Genomic DNA, 11,323 nt, shown 5'->3' with positions numbered 1-11,323 from the left:
TGCAATCATGTTCGTTATTTCCCAGCTTCTAATACAGTCTTTGGTGGCAGACTTATATTTCTCATATTACCTTGTTCCAAATGTGAGCTGGGGCAGCTGGCTCTTTTTCTTTCCTTACATTTTCATGATTTATATAAATACTTTTGCCGCTGTATTGTATTTTATTTTTATCCTTTGCATTTTATTGGTACCAAACTACTCGTGCATTTCCAGGGCTCCCATGCGAATATTCCTATTTATTCCATGATTATTTATTGAAAGCTATCTCATGCTCGGTTACTTTGCCACTTTCTTTTGCTTTAAACATTAAACAGATGCAGTATATTTTCAAAGAATTTAAACAATACTTGATGAGTGAATTTTCCCTTTTGCCCTAGCAGGATTTTGTTCCTTCTGGTCAAAATTGTAGCCTCTCTGTCTTTGCTGTCAGATTGGCTGCAGATTGAGAAACTCTCCCATCTCCCAGTTGCTTGCTGCTAATGAACCAAGCTCTGTTTTTGACCCAAAGAAAATTTCTGCACATGGAGAAAAAGGTGGAGCTGAGAGGAGGGCTCAGAATTGTCCAATAGAACTTTCGGAGGCAATGGAAATGCTGTATTATCCAATACAGTAGCCATCAGACACAAGTAGTTGGTGCAACTGAATTTTTAACTTGATTTCATTTTAATTACACATGGCCACGTGTAACCAGTGTTCATAATATTGACAGTACTGGTCTAGATGATCCTGCCGATTGGTTTGTTAGGCTCTGGGAGTAGTTTGGTGAGGAAAATGAACTTCGGATGCACACTGAAGATCCGAGGTGGCTCTGCTGGTGTAGAGGACACTGGGGTCATCGCCAGCTCCACCCCCTGCTGCCTTGGTGACCACAAGTAAGTTAAGGGACCTCTTGGAGCCCCAATTTCCTCATCAGTAAAATAGTTATAATAATTACAAACTCATAAAGTTACCATGAGGATAAAATGTGATTAACACACAAGTGAAAGTTCTTCAGAAGGGAAATAACAAAATATATTGAACACGTAGTATTTGCTGGGTAATTTACATGGATGATACCATTTAATCTTTATGAGGACCCTATGACAAAATTGCGCCTCTAATTATCATTATCACTGGTCCCATTTTAGAAATAAGGACACTGAGCTCTGAGGCCAGTGACGTTCCCAGTCTCCACAGCTAGCAAGTGGCAGTGCTGTCCCTCGGGCCTGTGGGCTTTGCCACTGTGCCAAATGACCTCAGCAGCAAACCCTTCAGATGTCAGGAATGATTAATCACAACAATCATTTCCAGTTGCCATAGCGCCTATTGTCTTGAAGGAGACAGGAACCAAATCCACCACTGGGGACGCTACAGCTCCTGGGGCGAACAGGGCTGCCAATGGCACCCACCGACCAAGTGCGGCACCAGGGCTGGAAAACCCCTCAGCAGAAACCCCCACCCCAGAGTCCTTCCTTCTGTTCCATCTCCCCTTCTGCTGGGAAAAGGGACCTCCTGCTTTCCGCTCCCAGGTTTCTTTCACTGGCCTATGGTCATATTTCAACAACAGCATTTCTGTAAACTGGATGGCTCTCCAGAGTGTCCAATAGGACTACGGTCTGTGTTCCCTCATGTCTCCAGTGGCCCCCGATCCCACTGAGTGGCATCTGAAGGAGTCTCTGGTAAGTTATGTCATTCCCCAAACAAGTTATCATTATTCACGCCAAAGAAGAAACAAGCTGCGTGCACAGCAGGGGAAGGTAATGGAACGTATGTAGAATCTGCAAATGATGGCTAGGTGACCGCAGCTCCGGAGCAACTCCAGGTGGCAGGTGGGTGGGCACCCGCTGATGGCAAAGAGGGCCATGGCCTGTATGCAGTGCCCCCTTTCTTTAAGGACAATGGCCCTGTCAATATGCATGCGTATATTAAACCCGAAATGATTCTGTGATGTCCGAGGCCACTGATAAATCCACGTGGGCTGAGAATTCCACGGCACGTTGAGAACAAGGCTCCTGACCGGAGACCCCTTGCGTGTTGTGACTGCTTGCAGTGTGGAACCTGAGATCCTGCCTTCTTCTCCAATAGGGGTCAGGCTCAGATTTAAAGAAGGAGGAGACATCCATGCAATTAGCAGTTTAAGATCTCTATTTATAGCAAATCTCTATTTAACTCCCTAACTGTTTTTCAAAATGGCTGTGGGTCAATCAGTTCATTCAAGAAATATGTACTGAAGGCTTATTATGTGACTATTATATAAAAGGTTTCACCAAAAGCCTTCGTGGTTGATTTCTATGAATCACCTACCATGTGACTGAATTTTGCCTTTAAATGAAACACAGAGGCTGGATTGTGCAGGTGGTGGCTCTGTGCCCCATGCATTGGGCTTTCTGAACTATCCATGTCACAGGTCTGCAGTCACTCACAAGAACTGAAAATGGAGATGTCACGATGTTTGTTCCGGGGGCCCTAGAGGGCAGTGAGGCTCCTGAAATGGGAGGAGGAGTGTTGGGGTGTTCAGGCAGAGGGCAGAATGGAATGCCTGCGGTGGAGGATTCAGCAGTCTCGGGCAACCAGGCTTTAAATCCTCCAGTTCATTCTCCAGGAGAGGCTGGGGCTCTCAGCAGTGTATCCGGCCCTTCTGGTTTGTAAAGGAGGTTTCCTTCCGTCATCTCATTTGATCCTCACAGCTGTGCTAGGAGGCTTATATTGTTGTTATCCCCATTTTACAGAGAGGGAAAACAAAACTCACGAGAAAACTGACTCACTCAAGACCACACTTCTGGTTAAGAAGCAGAGCCAGGACTCAAATCTAGGTTTCCTGACCCCAACCCACCCATGTGGAGTCAAGTAGGTGAATTTCCTTGTTCATTCTTGGGGGATAACAAAGAGAAGGGGTTGATGGGGGCCCCTGAAGGTGTACTTTGGGAGCTGCCGATCTTGTTGCTTTATGTAAGGTTTGTGTCTTCTTGGTGCGGTTCTGGTTGTGCTGAATTCAATTATTTGTGACGAAGCATTTTCCCAGCCCCTAGTAAAAATACGTGTAATTATGATGTGTAATGGTGTAAGAATCCCTGAAAGTCCTCGCAGTAGCCCCTTCTGTGGGAAGGCGAAACTTCCTGACTGAAGCAGCCCACTGCTTCTTTACCAAAACATTCCCCATAATTAGGTCACATTAAGGATGCAATGCCCGTAAAATTGGATTGTTTAAAAAGAATGAAACTTTAAGCAGCAAAAAAAGAGTTTTAACAATTAAAGATTTTCAGAGGGTGATTAAGGGAAGATTTCCTTCCAGTTCGAACTGACTAAAATGTCACAAAGGGAAGCAGAAGCTGGGAAGAAATGAAAGGGGCATCTTCATCCCTATGATGTGGGTGAGACTGTGGTGAGTTCCAGCTTCAGGAGAGGGCAGCCATGGTGAGTAGTGTGGATGGAGTCTCAAGCTTAGAGGCTGTTGGGCATCACCAGTTATGGTGGGATTATGGATTGAAATATGGCTGCCATTTTTTGAAAGAAGCCCAACTACATGCCTTTTGGGCTTTGATTTAGACACTGGAAAAAAACAGTGAAGTACACCCAAGATGCCCTATCCGGATCCATCTCTCCAGCCACCATCCTCCATGGCCCTGTGTGACCCCCCAGGCACAGCCAGTATCATAACCTGCCTTGCATTACAGTGGCATCTGAGTGGTCTCTCTTCCTGTGGATTTCAAGCTCGGGGTCCGAGAGAGAGAACCTTTCTCACTCCTCTGTTTTGGAAGCTTCTGGATAGCTCTCTAGAGAGTCCTGAAAACCAGTCCAATGAATGCTGAATCAGGAAGAAGGGGGGTCATGTCTGCTGGCTCAGGGAGGGGCTTCACTTTCTGGCTGAGGTTTCATCCTGATTTGGAGGTCTCCTTCTTGCCATCTGTGGAAGATTGTTCTGGGTCTTGAGCGCCCCTCTCATTCATTCACTCATCCACTCACTCACTCGTTCAGTCTTTGCTGAGGGGCTTCTCCGTGACAGAGACTAAACACTGCGGGCACAGCCTTGTGTCCTCCTTGAACTTACATTCTTACAGGCAGGGGCAGACAACAAACCAGGAAAAAATACATAATTTCGGGCCGTGATAAGTGCTGTGAAGAAAGTGAGTGAGGATGATGTGGGCGAGGGTGGGATCCAGGTTGGAGAGGACCAAGGAGGTAGGGGTGACAGAACCAGGAGAGGAGCCCAGGAGGTTTCCCTTTCTGAGAGCACAGGTGCATTCACAGTTAGAGTCTCCTTCACCAGGTTTGAAAACCTGTCTGTTTCCTGGTCGGAATTGCTCGCAGGGCTGGAGGCGAGCGGCGTCTGGAGCAGCCTGCTCCCCTGAGTGGGGGCTGCCCGGAGGCCCCTCTCGAGGATGAGGCCTCCCCACCTCCTGGCAAGCCCACCCATGTGCACACACCCCTCGCTCTCCCACTTTCCTTTTCCTTCCGGAGCCTCAGTCCCTCACAGGTGGGGGCCTTGGGCTGGAGAGAGCAATTCCTCCCCTGAATGGAGCTCTCAGGTGGGAGGGACATCAGTGCTGCTCATCACCTCGGGTGAGACCAGGGGACAGTTCTCTGGGGACAGGTCATTCAAGGCAGCCTGCAGCCTTTTGGAGGGGAAATACCGTTTTCATTCTTTCCTCCTGCCTCAGCAACATCTAATTGTCAGGGCCCTTCCAGGCCAGTGTTCCTGGGGCCTCCATGTCTATTATTGAATTGGGTGGAAGAAATGAGAAAGCCTGAGACTCTCTTTCTTGCCTTGTCCGGCTTCAGGCGGCTGCCACCGTTCCTTGGCTTGTGGCCACATCATTCCCATCTTCAAGCCTAGCATCTTCAAATCTTTCTCTTCTCTGTCTTCACATTGCCTTCTCTGTGGGTATAAAATCTCCCTCAGTCTCCCTCTTATAAGGGTACATGTAATTGCATTTAGGGCCCACTGGGATAATCCAGAATAATCTCCTCATCTCAAGATCACATCTGCAAAGACCCTTTTTCCTTCTAAGGACATTTTAGACATTCCAGGCATTAGCACCAGATATCTCTGGGGCTATTACTCAGCACAGTACACTCTCCCACACCACGGAGGCTGCAATGTCAGCTAAGAGCTTCCAAAACATCTTTCAACTTGACCTTGGATTTGAGCTTAGATCAATTTCCCCAGCAGTCATCCAGTCATATGGATTAGGGCCCACCCCAACGACCTCATTTAAAGTTAATCACCTCTTTAAAGACCCTCTCTCCAAATACAGTCACATTCTGAGGTACTGAGGGTTAGGACTTCAACACATGAATTTGAGGGGACACGATTCAGCTCATAACATGCCCATAACATGCCCTCCCTTTCCCGTGTGGCATTTTCCCACTTGTCTTTCAAGGCTCAGTTCCATCTGGGCACCTCTGTGAAGACTTCCTAGAATTCCTTTCCCCCCAGTAGAGGTCCTCATGGCAGAATAGTGTCCACACTGCTGACACGGTTCTTACAGTGCATCTCACAACTGGTCACATACCTGCCTGTTCTCCCCCTAAAGCTCGGGGACTGGGCCACTTCACCTTGGCCTCACCTCAGTGCTCCTGGCTCAGGTCTGGTGTGGAAGACATGCTCACGAGACATTTGACAAATGGAATTAAATGGCAGAATCCTCTCCTCTAGACTCCAGGCTCTGAAGTCTTTTTCCTTCCTGCTGGTGGTTCTGGGTGGAAGTTCTTACAACTTCCAGTCTCCGGTGTACCCCTGCGACCCTCCAGCTTGACCTTGGGTCACAGGGGATCTGAGAGCTAACAAAGAGTAGAACATTTAGGGGAACTCACCATCTTGTCTATCAGCTGCTTCTGTGTCGGGGCATTCTGATTCATTGATGATTCTGCTTAACTGAAAATTAATCACCACAGGTGCTTCAGTCTAATTGTTCTGAAAGAGGGGACACAGTGACATTCCCTTATGTGGAATAAAGCACCGACCAGACCCAAATCCTAATAATGTGATGATTCAGAAGGTTCTTTAGGGCCTGACAGCTCTGCAAGGCCACCGTGGTGCTCCCTGGTTATCACTGAAGCCAAGATGAGTCGACTTTTGTGCTAATGCACCTGCCTGGCAGGTAGAACGCCAGCCAAGTCCCATCTCCCTGCAGTGCTTGGACTTCCTACCCACCGCCTCCTTCCACTTCTCCTCCCAGTTAGTGGACAGTGACCTGGCTCTGCTCTTATGTCCTAAGTGACCTCAGGCCAGCCTAACCCTTCTGTGCCTGGAACATTTTCCAAATGGAGGTCATCAAACCTGCCTTGAGTCTCTCCTGGGCTTCTTGTGAAGGCCCAATGGCTAACACACGCAAAGAGCTTCGAAAATAGTTAAGTATGTAATTAAAAATCATCATGATTATTAAAAATCCCCACTTAGGATGAGCCACATGGTTGTGAAATGGAGGGGGATGGTCTGTGCTCACACCCCAGGGACACACAGGGTGCAGAAGAGAATCCTGCCCTCTGAGCCCGGGACCAGGCTGCAGGAAGATGTACTTCTGGCTTTCAGCCTCCCTGGCCACTTTGCACAGTCCATCCCGAGACGAGGGCTGGGCCAGGCAAGCTAGGACCAACTGTCACTTACCCGCAGGCCTGGAGCCGAGCTCTCGGGTAAGGCCATCTGCATGAGAGCCTGAGGACAGATGAGGCATTTAAATTTTACCAGCTCTCAGTTATGGGCTTGACATAGAGAAATGGCTGCAATTCTTTTTATCAGCTGAGAGAACAGACATTAAATGGCAAAATATTAGCCAGGGCCTAGATTCACGAAACCTGCAAGTTCTGAAGTGGCTTCATGAATTTAAACCTGGGACGAGGCCAGAGAGAGAGCGGGCTGGGCCTCGCTGTCCAGACAGGGCTCTTCAAGCCCCTTGCCTACTCTTATATTTATTGTTTCACACACCACTTTATTCATCCATCTGTTTGTCTGTGTCAGCCCATTTTTTAAAAATTTTAATTCTTATTTATAGACTGACCTTAATAAACTCTGTTCAAGTACCTCGGGTTTGTCACTGTCACGGATGAAAACATTATTAATGGCAGGCTGGTTGACTGGGGACAACAGCCGCCCTTTAAACTCCTTGCAGCTGATCAGACTGCAGAAACTGGGCTGGGGCCCTGGTCGATGAGGCCAGGGGTCAGCTGCATGACCCATCATTAACGCCCTTGCCCATTATCACAGCCAACCACACCCGCAGGTGGAGCGTTCTGCTCCCACACTCATGACCCGTCCCCAACTCTCAAATGCACCGGAAAATCCACAGCAGTGGCCCTGGCCTATTTGTTTAAAATAAAGACAAATAAATGGGACGGGAGGCAGCCAGTGAAGGAGAATGTGTCTGATGTCATCCAGGGGTGGGGAGCCATGGAGGAGGCACGGGGACCAATCTGGGCCAGGCTGGGGGAAGTGAGATGCTCGTCACCTAAGCCCCTCCAGTGAGCTGTCACGGCCAGGCTGTCCTGGCCTTAAACGAAAGAAACTCCCAGGGCCCGGCCCCATGGCTTAGTGGTTAAGTTCGACGTGCTCTGCTTTGGCAGCCCTGGGTTCCGTTTCCGGGTGTGGACCTACACCACTCGTCAGTGGCCATGTTGTGGCAGCAACCCACATACAAAATAGAGGAAGATTGGCACAGATGTTAGCTCAGGGCCAATCTTCCTCAGCAAAGAAAAAAAGAAACTCCTGGAAAAAGATTTGAAGCTTGGATCCTGCAGCCCAAGTCGGGGAAAACATACCCATAAGGTAGAGTGCCTGGGGCCCAGAGGAACATTTTAATTCTCATTTCTTTTAAAATCAGAAGGAAAATTGGGGCCGGCCCGGTGGCGCAAGCGGTTAAGTGCACACGTTCCACTGCGGTGGCCCAGGGTTCTCCGGTTCGAATCCTGGGCGCGCACAGACGCACTGCTTGGCAAGCCATGCTGTGGCAGCATCCCATATAAAGTGGAGGAAGATGGGCATGGATGTTAGCCCACAGCCAGTCTTCCTCAGCAAAAAGAGGAGGATTAGCAGATGTTAGCTCAGGGCCGATCTTCCTCACAAAAAAATAAATAAATAAATAAAATAAAATAAAATCAGAAGGAAAAAATTTAATATAACAGTAAAGACTAATAATGAATCCAGCCTAGATTTTATTTGTCTTAATATCAATGCATCATAAAATATAATTTAAAAAATATATAACATATATACTATATATTTCTTTATATATTTAAATTTTTATATATACGTGTATATTATTTTTTATGGAGGAAGGAGCCCACAAAGGCAAAGCACCCAGGACCCATGCAAGTCCCAGTGCAGCCACTGGTCCAGGCTCCCAGGTGGTTCTAAACTACATCCAATACTCTTCCCGTATGGACAATCCATAATTTCATTGAAAGGCACACCCAGGCTTTGTGGCCTTTTCTTGTTATCTGAGATAGCAAACATTCCATAGATGCTGGCTTTACAGGGTAGAAAATTATTACATCAAATTGTGAATTGAGGCTGCTCCCACTAACCTTAAAATTAGACATTTCTACATGAAATCTTGGTCTCATTCTTAGCAGACCATAGTCACCAGCCTGACCAGGAAACGGGCTGAGTCCTCTCTGTCGGTGGAGGACTAACCTGCCTGGAATACACAATTTTTTCCTGATGACTTAAAACAAGCTTAACAATTATTTGGCAGAGTATCTCAAACACTGTTTATTTTCACCTCAGGAGAGGCCTGCCACGTTCGAGGACATGGTTTGGGTGTTAAAGGCAGAGCTGAAGGGCCGAGGTGGCCACGGCTTCCCCAGGCACGAGGCCACTTGCAAGTGGGGAGTCCTCCCTGGCCACCGGGCCCAGAGCCGGCGAGGTAAATCACGACACGTCCCCATTAACGTCTTATGTTGTTGCAGGGCGGTAATTTTGACAGCAAAATAAGCCACAAAACTGCATATGCTATTGGGTGACATGTAATTTTAACTTCATTCAGGAGCGAGACTTTTGAGACATTGTTACCTGCGGGAGCAAGCAATAAAACAAGGATGTACAGGAATGTGTCAAATAGAGGACCTTCCTAAATTACGCTGCGAGGCCCAGATTAATACATTTAATATATTCTGGTCATGAGTGAAGTGCTCAGAGCAGAACAACTGCTCCTTCAGCGATATCATTCATGAGAATGAACTACAGTCGCACTGACAGGCTGGAAAAATGCCCCCACTTTTCAAACTGTACAAATGGTGGTTGGATACAGTAACTCAAAACTGGACACTTCATTTCAAGTTTAAAGCTAGTGGCCCAGCCACAAACTATTACTCCATCTTCTTTATTCGTGGTCCATGGTTTTGTACTCTTTAAGAATCAAATAAATACTGGTGTAATGGTTAGCAACTGCCAGTTCAACGAAAAATACTGCTAAATTCACCAATAAGTCTTTTTTCCACACACACAAATTTATGCCCCAAGAACAGAGCCCATTCCTGCCACAGGGCCTGGATAGTTTTTTAATGTAGAGGGAGACTCACTTTAGTGATAAGAGTTTAAACCTGAACTCCTTTTTCCTTTCTTCTCGCTCATAGATCTGGCGCTGGGAACAGAGGGAGGTAAACGATCAATATATGTAAGTGGAGGCGCATTAACTCCAGCCATTCACTGCTCCCCAGGAGCCAGGCAGGACTCTCCCCACCCCGTTCCAGCTGGACTCAGCATCTGGAATTCCAGTCCAGTCGATGTCAGGAATTTTCCAGGTTGGCAGACGCTGAGAGCTTCCTGGGCGTCCACAACACCATTGTCAACATGTTGTTGGTATTGTTGCCATTGATAAAAATATCTCCCATTTTCAGAGGGCTATTTTTTAAAACTTTTAAAAATAGCATTATTGAGATATAATTCTCGTATCATACAATTCACCCATTTAAAGTATACAGTTCATATCTGCAGATACGTGCAACCATCACCAGAGTCAATTTTAAAACACTTTGTCACCCCAAAAAGAAACCTCGTGCCCATTAACTGTCACCTGTCATTCCCCATTTCCCCTCAACCCTCCAGCCCTAGGCAATCACTTATCTGCTTTTTGTCTGTGTAGATTTGCCCATTCCGGATATTTCATGTAAATGGAAGCAAACAATATGTGGTCCTTTGGGACTGGCTTCTTTCGCTCAGCATAATATTCCCAAGGTTCATCCATGTTGTACCATATATCAGTACTTTATTCCTTTTTATGGCTGAATAATATTCCATGGCATGGCTATACCACATTTTATTTGTCCATTCATTAGTTGATGGACCAGAGTGCCTCCCAAGCCCCTGCCCCAAGTCTTCATAGCAGGCCTATGTGACAAGCATGCAGATCCAGCAAAGCATGTATTTATCCAAAGCTTCAATATCTTGTGACATACACTGAGCACTACACCAGGTACTGTTACTTTCTGGTTGGTTGACAGCTGGGGACACTGAGGCAGAAAGCCAAGCGAGCTGCCCCGTCATCTTATCTGAGACAGCAGCTCAGAATGTGTTCAAGGATCTTTCTTCCACACGGGTTGATACACCCTGGGTGGGGGCTAGCCCAGTGACTTGGGAAATGTAAGATCCTCTCTATGAGGGAGGGAAGGAGCTAGACTGTGTGTTGCTTAGAGAGGCGGCCTCAGAAGTCCAGGGGTTAAGCACCCTGGCAAAGACCATGCAGGGGTTCGGCGGGGCTCCTCTCAATACCCAGCCTTGGGTGAGGGGTTGACTGTGACTTACTCAGGGTTCTAAGGGTAGAAATCCCATCAGGAGGCTGAGTGAGACCAGGAGGGGCTGGTTCCAACAAGGAAGCCAAAGCAGAGCTTCAGGCACTGCAGCCTCTGCCTTTCTGTGTGCTGTGCGGAGAGAGCTGAGAAATCGTGCCCTGAGCAAAGGCTGTGAGTTCCTGCCTGGCATCCATGCTTTTCTTCCTCACTGACAGAACCTGATTATATGCAGGCATCAGTATGCCCAGCTCAAAGACTACATTTCCCAGCCTACCTTTCTGCAAAGGTTGGCCAATGAGAAGAAAGCCAAAGTTGTTGGGCAAGGATGATGGGAGATCTCTCCTTTAAAAAAAACAAACTTTTTATTAAGAACATTTTCAAGAATAAAGAAAGGTAGAGAGACTAGGGTAATGAACACCCATATATACCCATCACTTAGATTTAATAGTTGTTAACATTTTGTCATATTTGCTTCTTTTTTGTCCCAGAATAGTTAAAAATAATTAGGGACATGATGACATTTTATACCTAAATATTTTAGGATGCATGTCCAAAAAAGAAGGACATTTTCTTACATATCCACAATACCTATCATATCTAACAAAATAAACAATGACTC

Source organism: Ceratotherium simum, chromosome 6, assembly GCF_057802395.1.
Source record: "Ceratotherium simum simum isolate JZ-2026a chromosome 6, ASM5780239v1, whole genome shotgun sequence".
In the NCBI taxonomy this organism is placed as follows: Eukaryota; Metazoa; Chordata; class Mammalia; order Perissodactyla; family Rhinocerotidae; genus Ceratotherium; species Ceratotherium simum.
The sequence above is the reverse complement of the archived record's forward strand: the minus strand, read 5'-3'. Positions refer to the sequence as shown.